Below are 17,917 nucleotides of genomic sequence, written 5' to 3' on the forward strand. Positions count from 1 at the left end.
AGAGCAGGGGGGCGGGGCTGTTGTTCCAGTGAGACACACACACACACACACACACACACACGACAGCGCGTACACCAACTCAAGCTCGTAGCCTACCTTTAGATAGATAACGATGGCGGAGAGAGCCAAACGGTCAAAAGTGTGGCTTTACATTACAAGAGTTGATGCAGACACAGCGCGTTGTCATAAGTGTGACAAATGTTTTGCGTGTAAGGGCAGCAACACTAGTAATGTGTCACGTACAGGGTTTGACTGCCCTAGCACAGCTAGTTCATCTACGTCCAGTCCAGGTTTGTAACATTATGCTAGCAGCCAACACGTGGAGTTAGTAACCATTAGCTATTTTGCGACCCTATTTACTAAATAGGGTTTCAGATTTGGGATTTTCTTTGTGTATTTTTCAGATACTTCTAAATACATGAATATAACCATAATTATAGCCTGTGCTGGGTGCGTGGGATTCCCCCCCCTCTGGTCTATATATCCATAGTGATTAATGTTACATCACCACATAAAATACCTAGAATACCTAACATACCTAGAATACCTAATATTTTTACTTGTAGGCTAGATTTGTTTATATATGCTACAGTGATTTGTTTTCCACAGAGCTAGAGTGCGAGCATTTTACTTGCATTTGCGACTAAAAATAGTGTTGTGCAAGTAAAAGAAATCATTCAGGAGCATGCTGTGCGAGTACAGATTTCAACCAGCAGCAGGCGAATCCTGTCGGTTGTGGGTTGAACGGGGGTCACAGACACAGACAGGAATATGTTCCTGTCAAATACGGCAGCCATAGTGCTCCGCGGCGCAAGATAACAGCTTACCGGCGACAGAGAAGCCCGGCTCCAGGTCCAATATTTTCCTCTTTGTTGGCGTCATGACTGTCCAGAAGTACCTGAACAACCGAGCCGTGGCGGCACACAGGTATGTGACAGGGAAAACGAGCCATTCACATTTCTCTCTTTGTGGCAGGTAACGGTCCACAAACCTCACCACACTTAAGGGACTGTTCTTTACTTGTCAGGGGAGGAGGGTGGTTGGTTGATTTTTATTTCATTTATTTATTTTATTTTGATCCCCCCTATGTTAATCACTTATTGATGCTGTTTTTGAAGTATGAATAAGTCAATAAGTAATTTATTCCATTGAAATATCATTGATGTATTATAGAAAAGTGATTTATCTTTTTATAAATGACACAAGGCACATCTGCCTCATTTTTGCTGCGGTATCGTGATACTACTTAGAACCATGATACTTTCACTGGTATCGTACCATGGGTCCCAATTTTGGTACCATGACAACACTATTATTTTATGTATTTTACATTTCAAGTTGTAAAAAGTAAAATGTTTTGTTAAAAATCTATTGTGTTGCATAATGAGACTGACATCAACCAAGTAAAGTGCTGAGTAATCTGCATGAAAACGTTCCAGCCTAAGAATTGATGTCAGCTGTTGACAGTTAGTCTCGCCACCAGACAATCAGAGATCTCCGCCTTCTGATAGTCTGGGGACACTCCTTTCTAAATTGTGTTTAACACACCGGAGAAAACGGCCGGCAACAAAGCAACGCCTCTTGCATTTTTGAAAAGGACACGCCCTACCGGAAATGTGCGCTCCCCCTTTTCTCGTCCGCAAGGAAACAAACACACAGAGAGAGCTTGAAAATGGATGCCGAGAGATTTAACTCTGTTTTATCAAACGTGTGCTCAGTCCACAAGATTGTGGAAATGAAGGACTTACAGCGACTTTGTTTAAAACTTTTAACGCAGTCGGACTATGTTTACGAGCACAAGAGTTCAGCAAGCCACCGAAGGACCGCCCTACATGAAATTGTATCCGCCCATTTAAACACAATCAGGGAGAAAGACATCAGTCTTAGTTAAGCAAAGCGTCTAAATACTGACTTGTGAGTCTAGCTGACAGTAGCCTTTGAACAGCATATTGAATTAAATATTTTTTCTCAGTCTATAGCTGCTGTTAACTAGTTAAGATGAAAAGGCAGCAATACATCCTTACATAGAGTTTACTAATGTATGTAAACTTTCCACCGTAAGAGCAGTGGTTACTGTCCACTGGAATCCGAGCAAGAGCGTTGACTGTCTTTTGACCAGTTAATAGACTGCAGTGTTTTTAGCTCCACATTTTAGTATCAGATCAGTGTGCTAGGTATCTCAACAGAAGGGTGACAAAAATGGGATGAAATGAAATGGTACTTTTGGTACCATCCACAACTTCAGATACTGGAAACACAAAAATAACTGTTCTAATGTATAATGAACTGAACTGAACTGGATTGCAGTTACAAACGGGCTGAAGTGGTATACATCATATGTGTCGGACTTTTTGGGTAGCACTGTTTTGACCATTGAGATGATTTCTTATTGTACCTCTGCAACATCCACAAAATCTCCTAAGACAGATTTATGTCTAATCATAACCAAATCTAAATCATACTGTTGGAAGATTATAAATGTTCATATGAATCTTTTTGTAATGGTAATTTGTATCCACATCAAACACAACCTGAAAGGAGGAGGCAGTCAGGTTGTGTTTGATGTGGTGAACTCCAGAGAGCTGAACTAATTGCTTGGTTGAACTCAAAGAGGGCACCTGAATACATACTTTGAGTAACCACTTGAAGCAAAAAGAGCTCAATAAAAATACCCTAATGACTCAGTGTTTCATTTCTTAACTGTACAAAAACAAAAGAAAATGAAAAAACCACTACTTTCTCCCTGAGCACGGTGAAGTGAAAAACAGAACACATTGTACCCTACAGGCAGAGTGTTACAGCCAGTAAATATGGATCTGGGCACAGGGTTCTGCTCTGTTTCAATTGAGAGTGACATTTTTGCTTGTAATTGACCACATTTCATTTATGAGCAAGTGTTTAGTGAGTCAACACTGAATGCACCGTGCCATTAAATCATTTGGGTGTTGCCTTTGTTGTGTGACTTGCACTTGAACAGTTGAAGATTCAAACATTTCTTCTGTTTGGGTAAAGATTAGTTTACCATTTGATGTTTGTTCAGTTCCAAAGGAGAACAATTGGAAGAATGAATAGTTAAGAGGAAAGTTTCACCACCAGCAGCTTGCTTTAGCTGGAAAAGTACAGCTGCTGAGGCACAAACTCAAAATCACTGTGTACACTCAGTCCATAAAATCACAGAGTGACATATGGTCATGTCTTTTACATTTCTTTATTAGAGCTATTTTTATACTTGTGTTGGTATCATACACGGGGAAATTATTAGGCACACCTTTTATGTTCCACAAGTTTAGACATAATAGGTAAGGACAACGTGTGCCTGTTGCCATCTATTTTGCTGTAATTCTTATTTTAGTGAGTCAGTCATTTAGATTACTTTTTGCACTCACTAGAATCTGCTGTGTTACATAAATTAACCATTTGTGTCAGTATTGAAGTCGGCCTTGACAGGACAAAAAGGGACAATGACAGGTGACAAATCCAAGATGCATTCCAATACAGTGAGTGGTGGAATGTAACCTTAGGTACTTAGGTGAGAGCAGGGCACAACCTAAAACATTTCAGTTTTGTCTAAATGTTATTAAAACGGTTTCAGAATAGTAATTTTGTTTTATTCTAACAACATGCACATCTCTGCTACAAATCAACAGTTGTTTTTTCTAGAACTTACCTTTCTTCTACAAGTGAAATGTTACCACGTATCCCATGAATGGGGTTAACTGTCACAGGCTGAAGGTTAGTTGTAACACTTGCTGGAAAAGTCTGTTTAACACAATAATTCAATACAATTATATCTATATACTATAGGTTGATACTGTTTATGGGTCTATCTATGATAGATATCCAAACATCTGTACACACCCTCATCAAACCACCAGTGCTTCATGAATGGCAAGAACGCATAGACAGATACATGGTATGTGTGGATATTATATATTTTTCTCTTTCCATTCATGACAGATTGATGTATAGATGTATGTAAATACCTATCTCTCCATCTACATCAGGAGGAGGATAGGTATCCATACAGGTTTCCATCCAACTGTTATTCAATCAGGAGAGACACGTTTTTATCGTAAAAGGTTATTTATTAACATGTGAACGAATGAATAAGAATATGGAGAGTCTTTGGTGATTAGACCCCGTAGAGATGGTTTGATTTAAGGAGGGTGGTGAATCCATAGTCGAATAGGGAACCACGTTTTTAGCATGGCATTACTGAAAACACTTTCTGTTTTTGTTGTTGTTGTTTTTTGTTTTGTTGGTTAATTGTTTCCTACAGTTACTGGTGGAATCACCTCCTCTATGACACAATCCATCAACACCAGTCAATAATCAACTCTAAATTCTGCTGTGTTAACTGCACTCAATTGAATCATTTTGACAGTGTGAACCCACCATGTAATCAAAGTTAGCACTGGTATAAAGACTCCTGGGACAGAGCACACTGTGTAAGACATATATAACATGTGATGGCATTGACCTGTATGTGAACACTAACTTCTATAAAAAGTGAAATTGCACAACAAATAGCAGCAGGGAGTTCCTGCTGTGCAGTTGTTGACTGTTGCACGAAAGGAACTGCCCTCCCACCCTCTGGCACTGACTCACATTTCTGGAGCCTTAGGCATACTAAAATGATCTACAAATTATTTTGGGACTTGTTGCATTCAATTATATCACAAAATTGTTTAACAGCAATAAAGGTATATTTTATGGACTAAATAAGTGTGTAAGACCTGACAATACATTTGCCGTGGAGCTGTGCGTAATGGGCAGAGCTGCGAGAGGATCAGAACCTGGTGCAGAGCGTAAAATTGGGGATAAATTTATGAGCTTTATAAATATTGCTTGAGGAACCAGAACACTGGGCACTTTACCATTTCCTGCAGTGAGGTTTCTCTTGATCTTTATTGTTACACACTTTATAGTGTGGCTCACTGCAGAAAACACTAATGGTTCCATGGGGATAACTAAATGGCTCTGAGTTATTTCAAAGGTTAAAAGGTAAAAAACAGGCTGTTCAGTATTTTGATACATATACTCATTTATGCTCATTCCATCTGGGTTTTCCTCTCTTCACCCTGCTCACAACATTCCCATGTCCTGAGTCTGCTTAAATAGGCCATTACATTCAATTCCAGCATTGAACCTAACCCCCTTTACATTAATTACACTGCAGAGATGATGTCTGGGTCTTTACCAGTCTGGAATCACCTCAATTACAAAGCAATTTTAGAGGCCTATTTTGAGAGTTTATTAAGTCTGAACTTCACATTAAGGGGCAAAGTAGTTTAGCTTCTATTGTTTCTTCCTTTATCAACAGGTCATGAGTGTCATTGCCCCTCTGTCTGGCCTTGGTGCCCTGCTCTCCACCAGTTTTGTTTTTTCCCCACCATGCCTCTCTGCCCTCTCCTGCTAAAACATAATATAGTGACGTTATGGTAATATATTACATTTTAGCAGTAACAAAGTAATATAATGCATTACCAACAGGATTTTGGATAATATTATTACATTTACAATGACACATAACGCGTTACCACTCGATAAGGATAACACTGTTTATTGTTTTCATTTTTTATTCAGTCACACTGATCCACACCGTTCCACTTCCAAAAGTGTGCCAACAGAAAAAATATCATCTATAGATTATCTGTTGTCATGTCATTTTAGACTACATTATAGAAGGATGCCAGTGATCGGCACATCTGGGTGATGCCATACTGTATGTTGTCATGTTCAGTGTGTTTCCATTAAAACACCTGCAACGTCTATAATGTCTGTAAGATAATTGCACAGATAATAAGGAGCTGGCCTCTGGTTTGTTTATTTCCTCGTCACCATGATTGCCACATCTGGTTGATGTTAGTATATGTTGGATAGGTTTCCATTCACATCTCCTACATAGAGAGAGCAACGCCAGCACACAGTCCACATTCATACACTGGTGGCAGAGGCTACCATACAAGGTGCCACCTGCTACTCAGTTTGTTTGTTTTTAACTCACTCATCCCACCGATACAAGCATCATCGGAAGCAATTTGGGGTTCAATATCTTGCTCAAGGATAATTTGACATGCAGACAGGAGGAGCCGGAGGATCAAACCGCTGATCTTCCGATTGGAGGACGACCCGCTCTACCTGTGAGCCACAGCCGCCCCACAGGTGTGATGTAAATATAACACCATATACTTATATCATATATCTCACCAGACTGCACTCAGAAGACTTTAAAACATGTTATAAAAGAAGTAAAGTGGTGAAATAAATTATTATTTAGATAAAAATGGTGTTTTTTATTTCTCTAGAAGTGTTAAGGGTTAGACATGCATTCTGCATTGAATGTCCACAGACAGCAGTGGTCTTTATCAAACAGATGCAAACTCAGATGATGATGAAAATCTTAGCAGAACTGTATATTTCCTATGTATGCATATAGTATCAAAACAAAGTCATACCTACGCATACTGAGTTATTAGGAACTTACAAAGGACTCCATACAAAAACTTAGTGATGGATTTTGGGAATAGGTTTTGAGGTCCTGAGCTGAGTGAACTCCACCCACCAATGAAGATTGTATGCTATGGTTGACAGCTCGCAGATGGAATTTGATTTAGGAATGTCAAACCACTTGGTTCATGTTAGCGAATGGTATAGGAAGCAATGTTGACACAAGTCATAATTCACACTGCCACAACATGTCTTTGTCTTTGTGAAACAAAACATACTGTAGGTCATATTTATGCATCTGAACAAATGACAAGGACAATCTGCTCTTTACACTGGGGAGGAGATACATTTGAGCTGCTGATTTTGTGTGTGAGTGTGTGTGTGTGTGTGTGTGTGTGTGTCTGCGCGCGTGCATATTAGACAAAAGCATTAAGTCATGTTTTGACGGCTTGACAGTAACAGTTTGTGCACTAATGTCTTATTTCAGCTTAAAACTATCTTGAGGCATGTTGGTCCAAACAGTTCTCAGACCACAGTAAATCTTCTATAAAACTCCTGCTGCAGCCTGCGCCAGTAAATATAAAAAGGGTTTGACCACCTGAACTCCTCTGTGAAATAAAAGTCCAATCAAATTTAGATGACGACTTGTGAGAGCCAGCCACAACAATCGAATCAGTTCAGTGCGCTGGAAGTGGTGAAGGTGGACATTTTGTTACACTTATTGGAACATAAAGGATTTCTTGGCCTTTCTAGGAAAATGAAAATGGCTTGAATCCACTTCTCATGGGCACATATATTCTTGCACTAGGGCAATGTTATCATTAGGTCAGACTAGGTTTATACCCATTACCACAAGACCTAACACTTTACAGAAAGATAGCCAAATCAGACCCTGCATTATTTTCCTGTAGATACTAATTTTTAGTGGAGGATGACTTGTACACTTTGTACTATTGGACAGATGGCCATGAAATTTACAGAAGTACATTTACGTCTTTTCCATTTTCTGAAGTTTGATTTAGTGCCACCCCTGGCCAAAATATCAAATTTGCACACAGACTATTTGAACTCTGATGTTAAGATGTCTGTTTGCCATTAAATTTGCTGCATGCACCCCATACATTAAATCTTTTTTAATTTGAATGACCCTATGGCCTTTCCTCTAATGCCACCCCCTGTTGTTGTGTTAGGATAGCTAATTCTACAGTAGTTTACAGAATCACTACTTTGACATTATGTTTGACCACATTGATGCCTACAAAATGCACTCCTAGGTGTTAGCCAGGACATTTATGCTTATTATTTTTGTGAATTAATGAATTGAAAACAATAAATGGGAACATGCCAAAAAAAAAAGCGAGAGTAATGATAGCATGCTAGCTCATTCCCAGGTCAATACTGATGATTCATCACGCCCCTTGCTGTGTGATATCACCGCCAAAGACGCCCTTTAGCGTATTCATAGGAATGCTGAGAGCAAGTGACAATGTATTAAGAGCAAGAAAGTCTGCGTAGGGTGATGGGTCAAACAAAACAAGACTTTCACCCAGGACACTGCAGTTCATGTCCCATGTGAAACCAAAAGTCATCACTGTTTTTAAAAGTACCTTACATAAGATATGTAAGGGATGTTAAAATGTCCGACCTTACATTATTCACGTGATATTTTCACATCATGTTACATCACATAAAGAAATGTACTTATTTTAGCACAATCTTTTTTTGAGTGAATTTGTGGCCTAAACCTAACTGCGACCATTTTACACAATCTGTTCTCATTCCGAAATCGTCAAATACCGCCAAAAAAGACAAACAACGACAAAAAAGGAATCCCTTTGCGGCAGTGTAATATGCCACTGGGCGGCGTTGGTTTATTATGCAGCCAGACAACAATGTAGCTTTGGAGCTATGAACACCTGACTTTCACCCAGGAGCCCACTGTTCCTTTCCCGTATGAATGTAGAGCTAGACCGTGTTTTTTTCTAAAGCTAACCATGTGTGTTTGTTGCACATGAAACATAAATTCAAGGTGTTTTACAGGCGTTATAAGTTTATTTTGAAAAAGACTGTATGCATCGTACAAGCAGAAGCTGTACACTTCCTGTGAAAACGGAAGTGTATTTTAAAAAGACAATCCATGTAACAGGCATAAGTTGACACGTTATCTTAGGAGGTCAAAAACAGATGCACCCAGGATAACTTGTATGTTGTGAAAGTCCACTGACCAAGCGGTGACGCAGCCTGTTCTCACTTCCAATGCTGCGAATTCTCCTTTTGACCAGGAGCCTGCTGTTCATTTCTTGTGTCCAACCAAGAGTCAGTGGAGTTGTGGATGTCAATGCCCGACACCCTAGGAGTAATTGGCTTGTACAAAGTTTCTGTGTGACAGTGACTCATTGGTTGTCCAAATGGAATGTTGTCAGCAAATTGCATGGCACAGAATTTGAGTAAGTCTTGGAGATATATTTTCATGAGCCAAATTGTTGGCTAAAAAGTAGGTTTGAGCTGAAGGAGTCAAAAGGTCAGAGGACCAGCAAAATATTCAGACATGTTCTCTGAGGACCAAAATATCTACAAATTTCATTGTTTGTTTTTATTGACTGCCAAATAGACAACTGACCTCACCATCCCCACTGATCCCTGGGCAGCAGTTACATTACTGACATGCTAAGACCTTAGCAACCAATGTCTAGTTTTAATGTGTTATGCTGGTACAGGCTGTATCATTATCAGTATCAACTATTCTATCAATGCTGTGGGTCCCCAGCGGTGGCAGCTGTTACTGTGATCACTGTGGCATTATGTCTGTATAACCCTGCTGTAGCAGGGTGAAGAGGCTATCAACCACGTGGAAGTGATTTTCATCAAGACCTGCTTTCACCTTCCTGGCCTGCTCTGATCCTGCTCTATAATTGTTGGAAAGGAGGGGTTGCTGGAGGCTTTCCTCCCCTTTTCCTCCCCCGCTGGAGGAAGCCTGGGGGGGAACAGCCGGTCCCTGTCGGCTCTGTATCTGTCAGTTCACTGTGCGTCCATCCTGCCACCCTCCGACTCACCCTGCCAGTCGGAAACCATAAAAGTGTCAGTGGCACAGAGCGACATCTACTGTGGGAAGCATCACCTTACCCCCTGCATGCCCTCTGCCAGCCCTTCCTAAATCATTCAGTTAGGACAGTAGCAGTGAATGACATTTCCCCTAGGCCCAGAGGACACAGAGGTAAGCCAAGGCCAGCAGGGGTGGTTCATTCCCTTCATAGTTCAGAGATCTTATAAAGTAAACATCTACCTCAGTAAGTATTAAATACTTACTCTCATACTATAGTTTTACTGTAGTTTCAGCCACACATAGTTTTCCATTTTGTGTGAACAATGTTGTGCTTCTTTTCCACCAGAGAATGAAAATGAACACATTTGGTTGTCGCAAGGTTGTTGTTCCAGCATACAGATGAATTTTTCTCAACTTCCCCCAAACACAGCGTTGGGCAGCAGTGGAGGTGGGGTGGGAGTGGCAGACGAGGGTGTCTCCTCTGGGTCTGAGACTTTTTGTACCTTTCCAACACAAACAATCTGACAATCACACCCACATCGCATAGCAGTTGGCCAGGTGTGTGGAGGTCTAAAAATAAGGGCAGGGCTTTAATTTCTTGTGTAAAAATGAGAGCAACACCACAAATGCCGTCCAGGAGAGACTGTCCGCAAGTGCGTGACAATTGTTCAACTGTGTGTGCAGTTAATCACATTTCTTTTCAAGTGGTTAATGACACTTTTTGAAAACTACTTTGTTTCAAGCATAGTTTGATGTTTAAGGATAGATTCACTTTTCCTCAAATACTGTAGCCTATGTCTAAAAACAATAGTCACAGGCCCATATGTACAATAAAAGCCCAACTCAGTCTCTCTCCAAAGTTGTCAAAAACCTTAGCTTGGTCAGTGACTTCCGGCGTCACACAGATGAAAACAGCTGTCCTTTAACATTGGAATGACAAGTGTATGGCAGTGTCAGGGGGAAATGTAGCGGGACAACAACCAAAGTTCAGGTGGCAAAAGTCTGAGTCAGTCGAGCTGAGGGGGTGGTGTATGCATACAACACCCCCCAACTTTCACCTGGGAGGCAGGTGTTCGCTTACCATGTGACTCTAGAGCCAAACTTTTTTTTTTAAACTCAACGACCTGCTTTTGTTGCCTTAACCCAACCATGTGCGTGTGTAGGCAAAACGTAACCACGTGTGTTTGTTGTTGAAGGAAAAAAGACGCCAATTTGCAATGTTGTAATGACATAGTGTGTTTATTTTGAAAGAGACTGTATGCAAAGTGTACATTTCCTGTGCTAATGGAAGTGTATTTTGAAAACAGACAATGCATGTAACAGGCTGAAGTTGACAGGCATCCCAGAACATCAACAACCAATGCACCCAGGGTACTTTGCATGTCATATCTTGACCATGACCAAACATCGAGGTATATGACGAGGTCGGAGTGAGAATGTGTTGGAAAGCCCCAAAGCCCTCCATGTGTGTGTGTGTGTGTGTGTGTGTGGGGGGGGGGGGGGGGGGGGGACGTGGAACAACACAGTCTGTTAACTCATGGATTATCTAAACATTTGTTTTAAAGTTTCAATAGCATATTCCAAGAAGACTGTAAGAAATTATATGACAAAAGATGTTTCCAATGTGCAAATTTAATTAATTCCCCCAATGTGACGTGACAGTGTCATCAGGTCAGGTCAAAGTGCAAGGGTTGCAGTCAGCTAAACTTGAGAAGAGATTTGCAGTAGCGGGAGCTAATCAATACTGCTGACAAGCTGAAAAGATCTGAAAACTTCCAGCACAGTTTTTAAGCTGCTTTTTAGACCGCTAAAATGTCATGCACATGAGGGATTTCCACTGTGGGGATATATCCATCAGGATAGAGTTTTACAGCAGCTAATGATGGAGCAGCAGACAAGCAGCCTTAAGTATGTCTTGACGTAAGTATGTCTGAGCAGTTTTCCTGTAACTCCTCAACCCAACCACCAGAATAAATGTTTCAATTGTAGGTTTCTGCAAACCATGGGTGACTTTTGTACTGTATTATGTAGCAAACTTTATGTTTTAACATTGTTGTGGTTAAGGTGTGGTTATGTTCAGGCAAAAAAACCCACTTCATTATAATTGGGAACAGACCATGTTTTGGCTTAAAATAAGTGCTTTGGGTGTCACAATCATGGCTGAAAATGCCAGTCTTGTTGTTGGTCTCAAACAGCACTCTGGCAGCCATATCACCTAAGAGCACATACTACAGTGCAACACCTCTTAGCAAAAATATGTTCCCACGCACATGCATGCATCTACAGTATATGTTTTCCATGTTATACTTCACTGCACAGGCGCAGATTACTCACCACACAGTGTCGGGGCTTTCTGTTGAAACTACAGAAGGCTGCTGTAACCAAAAATATGCTACACAATCTCCCAAACACTAGCACATGGCTAATTACTATGTAGAATGACATCATCGGACCTTCCTACTATCCTACATCATCCTACCTTCCGTCATGTAGAGATTAAGCTTGCACTGCTATGTCAGTCATGTTTTCCCCAAATGCTTGTTCGCGAATGTGAATTTTTATTTTATTTTATTTCTTGACTTCTTTAATGTGACTGTTTTTGCTGTTGTTCCAATGAACAGGTGTGTAACGTTACTGGTTGCATGTAATGCATTTCAGGGCAAAGATACGTTTACAGTGATGTCAGATATGCATCATTGCAGACAATAATATGAACAGCCTGTATAGGTGGATCAGATCTGGGGAAATAATTGGAATTAAGCATTAAGCCCTGTAATGTGAACATAGTCTTAGTTGCATCCAGTGGTAAGACTCCTGTGTGCCAAGTGTGCATGACTGTCGATGCAAAAACGCAAATGGCGCTATTTGGAGCAAGTGTTTGATTTGTCTGTTCTGGGCTACTGTAGAAACAACATGATGGACTCAGTGGAAGAGGACCTGCTCCATCCGTAGATATGCGACTGAATGGTTTGTGGCTGTGATACCTGTCAAAGGGAGTGTTAAAGGGAGTGTTACTAAGTACTGACCATGCAGGGTAGCCAGACTTTTGCCACAGGCCCTTTTTCTTTTTTGTTATTTTGAAACTGTAATATAGTGAAATTAAAAAGTGATCGTGCTTAAAATATTGGAGAAATGTGCCATCTTTAACTTTATGCCTTTTGGAGATTAGTTCATATTCTACTTACTTAACTTTTCAGTTAACAAAATTTTGACCAGGGATGTCCAAACTTTTGCATGCCACTGTATGCCATAAGCCTGTAAAACAAAAGGGAGTGGAAACTGAGCATAACACTGTGGCTCCACACATATTTGTTCTACCAGTGTCTGGTAGCAATGTTCTTTGTTCCCTACTGTCTCAAGACTGTAGTTAAGGTCTGTGATGTGGACGACACTCCTGCCACAATCTCTATCAGCCTTAAGTCACGTACACCATCTCCTGCCATCTGAAGCTGCCCAGCTGTGTGTGTTGTGTGTCCCTGGCTACTCAGGGAGTTGATGACAGACTGATGAGTTCCTGGCTACAAGAGGAACGGTGAGCAACAGGCCGACCATCCGCTCAGCTCAGCTCTCCTCCTTCCCCTGGACCTGCAGCCTTCTTCCTGCATGACACACTAAATTTGCAAACACACATACACACACCCCCTATGCCGGCTGTCCCTTTTACGCAGACTTTGATTTGGCTCTGTCACTACGTCTGCTGCTAAGCCCTTTTCGCAAATTCACTGCAACCCTGCAATTATTGAGATATTACTCTATATCTGTATGTGAGAACACAAATGTGCGTATCAGTTGGATCAGACATTAAATTGACACACTCTGCCAGTTCCTGCAAAGTCCATGGAATGTCTGAATCAGCTCATTTTTGCAAGCGACTGGGCATATTGATGATGGTTCTATCATGCAGCTTGCATGAAACCGGAAAAAAAGCCAAACATCTGAGGGTAAAGATGAAGGGTCATTTCCCACAAGAGGCCGATAACTGAACTGGAGTGACAACAAGATTTGGAAACTTCTTTCAGCAAAGGCAAAGCCAAAATCACTAGACAAATTCAAGGCATGGCAAGAGACTCTTAATGTCTGGTTCTGATGACAAAAAACAAGCCAGCTACATGACTAAGGTATTGTCTGTGTCACATCCTGCCTCCTGCATGCTTTACCCAGAAACCACCCTCGCCTAAACCAAAAGGAGTATTTTCAAAAGGTGATTATGCTTCTGACACAGACAATCTTCTGTTGTGTGCTAAATGTGTGAAAGGACTATCCAGAAGATGCATTCATTCATTTTCTGTTACTGTTTATCCTGGCACAGGGTCGCAGGTGTGCTGGGGCCCATCCCAGCTGTCGCTGGGCAAGAGGCGGGGTACACCCTGGACAGGTCTTCAGACGATCACAGGGCTGACACATAGAGACAGACGACAATTCACGCTGACAATTACACCAACGGGTAATTTAGAGTCACCAATTAATCTGCATGTCTTGTCTTGACTGTGGGAGGAAGCCAGAGAACCCATCAAACCCAGAAAAACCTGGATGAGCTCCAATTTCCCTATGTTAAATTCGGACAAAACTGAACAGTTATTGTTCTTGGCCCCAAACACCTCAGAAACTCCCTATCTCTGGATTGTATTGCTCTGGCCGCTAGCACTACTGTGACACCTCGGAGTAATATTTGACCAAGATTTGTCTTTTAACTCCCATTTCAAACAAACTTCACAGAGTGTGTTCTTTCATCTGCGTAATATTGCAAAAATTAGGCCTATCCTGTCCCAAAAAGATGTAGAAAAATTGACGCTGGATTACTGCAATTCCATATTATCAGGTCACTCTAATAAGTCTTTAAAAACTCTCCAGCTGATCCAGAACGCAGTGGCACATGTGCTGACAGGAACTAAGAAAAGAGATAATTTTTCATCCATTTCAGTTTCTCTGCACTGGCTCCCTGTAAAATCCAGAATTGAAATTAAAATCCTCCTAACTTATAAAGCTCTCAATGTTCAGGCTCCGTTCTATCTTAGAGAGCTCATAGTGCCTTATTATCCCACCAGAACACTGCGCTCTGAGAACGCAGGGTTACTCGTGGTTCCTAAAGTCTCCAAAAGTAGATCAGGAGCCAGAGCCTTCAGCTATCAGGCTCCTCTCCTGTGGAATCATCTTCTTGTTTCAGTCTGGGAGGTAGACACTGTCTCAACATTTAAGACTAGACTTAAAACTTTCCTTTTTGATAAAGCTTATAGTTAGGGCTGGCTCAGGCTTGCCCTGTACCAGCCCCTAGTTAGGCTGACATAAGCCGAGTCTGCCGGGGGACCTCCTATAATACACCTTGTCTCCTTCTCTCTCTCTCCTCAGTTTCTGAAAAGTTGGTTACTCTTCATTTGCCAGCATTCATGTCCTGTGACAGCATGTCACTAACTCGGCTTCTTTTCCGGAGCCTTTGTGCTCCACTGTCTCGCAGGTTAACTCGTATCGCAGCTGTGCCTGGATCGTGGGTCGTGTGTTGTTGTGCTGCTGCCGTGGTCCTGCCTGATGCCTCCTGCTACTGCTGTTATCATTAGTCATACTTCTACTGTTATTATTATTATTGTCATATACATATACTATCATATATTAATATATACTTACAACATATTGTACCACAATTACGGTTAGTATTATTATTATTATAATATTATTACTAAAATTAATGTTATTGTAGCTATTATCATTACTGTCTGTCCTGCATCTTTCTCTGTCTCTGTCTCTCTTTCTGTCTCATGTTGTCATATGGATTACTGTAAAATTATCATGTTGATCTGTTCTGTACGTCATCTATTGCACGTCTGTCATCCTGGAAGAGGGATCCCTCCTCAGTTGCTCTTCCTGAGGTTTCTACCATTTTTTCCCCCGTTAAAGGCTTTTTTGGGGGAGTTTTTCCTTATCCGCTGTGAGGGTCCAAAGGACAGAGGGATGTCGTATGCTGTAAAGCCCTGTGAGGCAAATTGTGATTTGTGATATTAAGCTTTATAAATAAAATTTTTCTGTGGCCTTTACAGTCACCAGATCTGAACCCAAATGAACATCTGCTCCCTCCAGTAGACCTCCAGTCATCTGTAACAAGGAACATTTAAGCTGTATCAGAGGCTTGTTGCTGATTTTTATCCTAACTGGTGACAGAAGACCCAACTTTTGCCCTTTGGAAACACTAGGGGAATGAAAAGTAAAGCAGCAAATAATTTATGACATGACAAGCAAAAATATGAACTTCTCTTGAACTGTTGAAATTACTGGGCCTGGTCATGATTATGTGTCCAAACCTTAAACAACTTGCTTGTAACTACATTCAGGTACAACAGACATTCAGATATCGGAGAGTTTTAGAACATCAGCATCTGTGCTTGATATTCTCACTTCTTCTCTCTGCAGGAATGACCATGATTGATGACTGGCTAAATGATCTGCAGTGTATGATAAAAGCAAAACATTTAAGTACTTCCTCCCTATTGTCTCCATAATAGCAACTCAAGCAATAATATGTAGCTTTTTTTCAGTGCAGTTTAATGCATTTGTAGCCAAGAAGTGGTGTGGTTCTATGGATGGCACAACACAATCTATTTCCAAATCGTCACATATTGCAGCTTTTGTCAGTGGCCTCTCATGTCTACATGTTACGCACTAGGTATCCTTCTGCTTCTGACTGTCAAGGACACGCTACCAATGCCGGGACGTCAACAAAAGCGTATGGTTGGGTTTAGAAAAAACATATTGGTTTATAATTGGGGACCCATCCACCAACCCTCCCTATAGGTACTATACAGCTCCTTATAATATGATACCGGCAGGGTTTTAACCTGATGCCACCCAGCAGCGTATCATACCAACGCATTAAGTGCCGTCCTTTCCAACTGGTGGCATATCATACTATCGTGAAATGTTACGTCAGGCCCATTACATACTGACGCCACCCAGCTGCATATTATTCCACCAAGAAAGGCGACTTTTAGCATCAGGTATTTGACGCCAAAATTTTTGTCAAAGTGGCGGTATTCCACGACTTTGATTTGAGAATGGGCTGGATTGCAATGTCAGATGGCCCGTCCACCACTTTCATAGTGCCTGAAGGATAACTGACTGACTCTGGTGAACTTGAATTTTTATATACGCTAGATAGACTTTTTAGTTCTTTATCGAAATGTCTCAACAAGTACTGGACTGTTGGCTATGAAACTCATAGGTATATGGGTATGTGGCAATCATGTTTATGGTCCCCACTGGATGAATTGTGATAACATTGACTTTTCATCTTTTTCACCTGGTATTTTCAATATTTTGATTTATGACCAAATGCCTGCAAAGCTAAAGACAAATGTAATTACTGCTAATTAGCAAATATAATACTTGCTGCTGAACATCAATATGCTAGCATTATCATTGTAAGCCATCATCATTATCAGTATGCCAATGAATGAGAACATTTAGCTCATAAACTGACATACACAGCTTCTTGGCTGTAGACTATGGGTCTTGTTATATGTTGCTTTGGACAGGTGTCTGCCAAATGAACATCGTATAAATGAATAAAAAAGGTTTGTGCAAACTGCAGAGAGCATCTCTTCATCGAGTAGCATTAGTGTAGCATATGTGGCTGTTGCTTTTGTTACTACTAAATTTTATAGAGATAAAGAAATGTAGAAAATGACCACATTTAGACACAGGAGGAAGTGGGAAGTAGAAGGCTCGTCTGTAACCCTGTCACCATCACAAATGGCTACATTTATATGGGCTTATATCCAAAGCACTTTACAAGGTTTTTGCCCCAATGGCAGCAAGCTACTAGCCTGGAAATCCAGACCCAAATCTAGAAAGATTTAGGGTCTGGCTATGAGTAATGAAAATGGCCCTACTCGAGGGGCGGCACCAAGCATGCATTTGAAAATATCACTGCACGCAATTGGATAACACTACGACCAATCAGAACAATACACAGGGTGACATATCCAGAGCTTAGCTACCAGCGGAGCTAACTGGTAGATTAGACTCTTGCCGTATCCAGTCGGCAAAACAGCAAAAACATCCTTCTTGCAAAGGAAAGATTCGAGCGCCGTCTTCTGTTCCTCTTTTAGAGAAAAAGACAAGTCTAACTCGTTCATTGTAGCGGCCAAAGCCGTTTCAGACAGCAGGTGTTCATCCGTAGCCATCTTGCAATGTTTACTGACTGATTCCGGACTTCGTCGCTGCAGCGCTGTCGTCATCTGTTTAGCTCGCCTCTGGCCCGCCTATATCAGATACACCCATGTGATTGGTGCAGCTCGGCTACAAGGGCATGGGTAATGAGCATCATTACTGATTGCCAGAGTGACTCGCTGAGCAAATTCAAATTGTGCTCTCGCAAGAACTCTGGATTTCCAGAGTAGCAAGCTACCATAGAGGATGCTGGACTAACCATTGGGA

At 41.1% G+C, this 17,917-nt stretch overlaps 1 protein-coding gene across 1 annotated transcript in view; it reads left to right on the forward strand.

Moving 5' to 3' along the window:
* The window catches only part of dapp1 (dual adaptor of phosphotyrosine and 3-phosphoinositides), a 579,028-nt gene that overhangs the window by 348,897 nt on the left and 212,214 nt on the right, over positions 1–17,917 (forward strand). The window lies entirely within an intron of this gene.

This window comes from Epinephelus lanceolatus, chromosome 15, assembly GCF_041903045.1.
Source record: "Epinephelus lanceolatus isolate andai-2023 chromosome 15, ASM4190304v1, whole genome shotgun sequence".
In the NCBI taxonomy this organism is placed as follows: Eukaryota; Metazoa; Chordata; class Actinopteri; order Perciformes; family Serranidae; genus Epinephelus; species Epinephelus lanceolatus.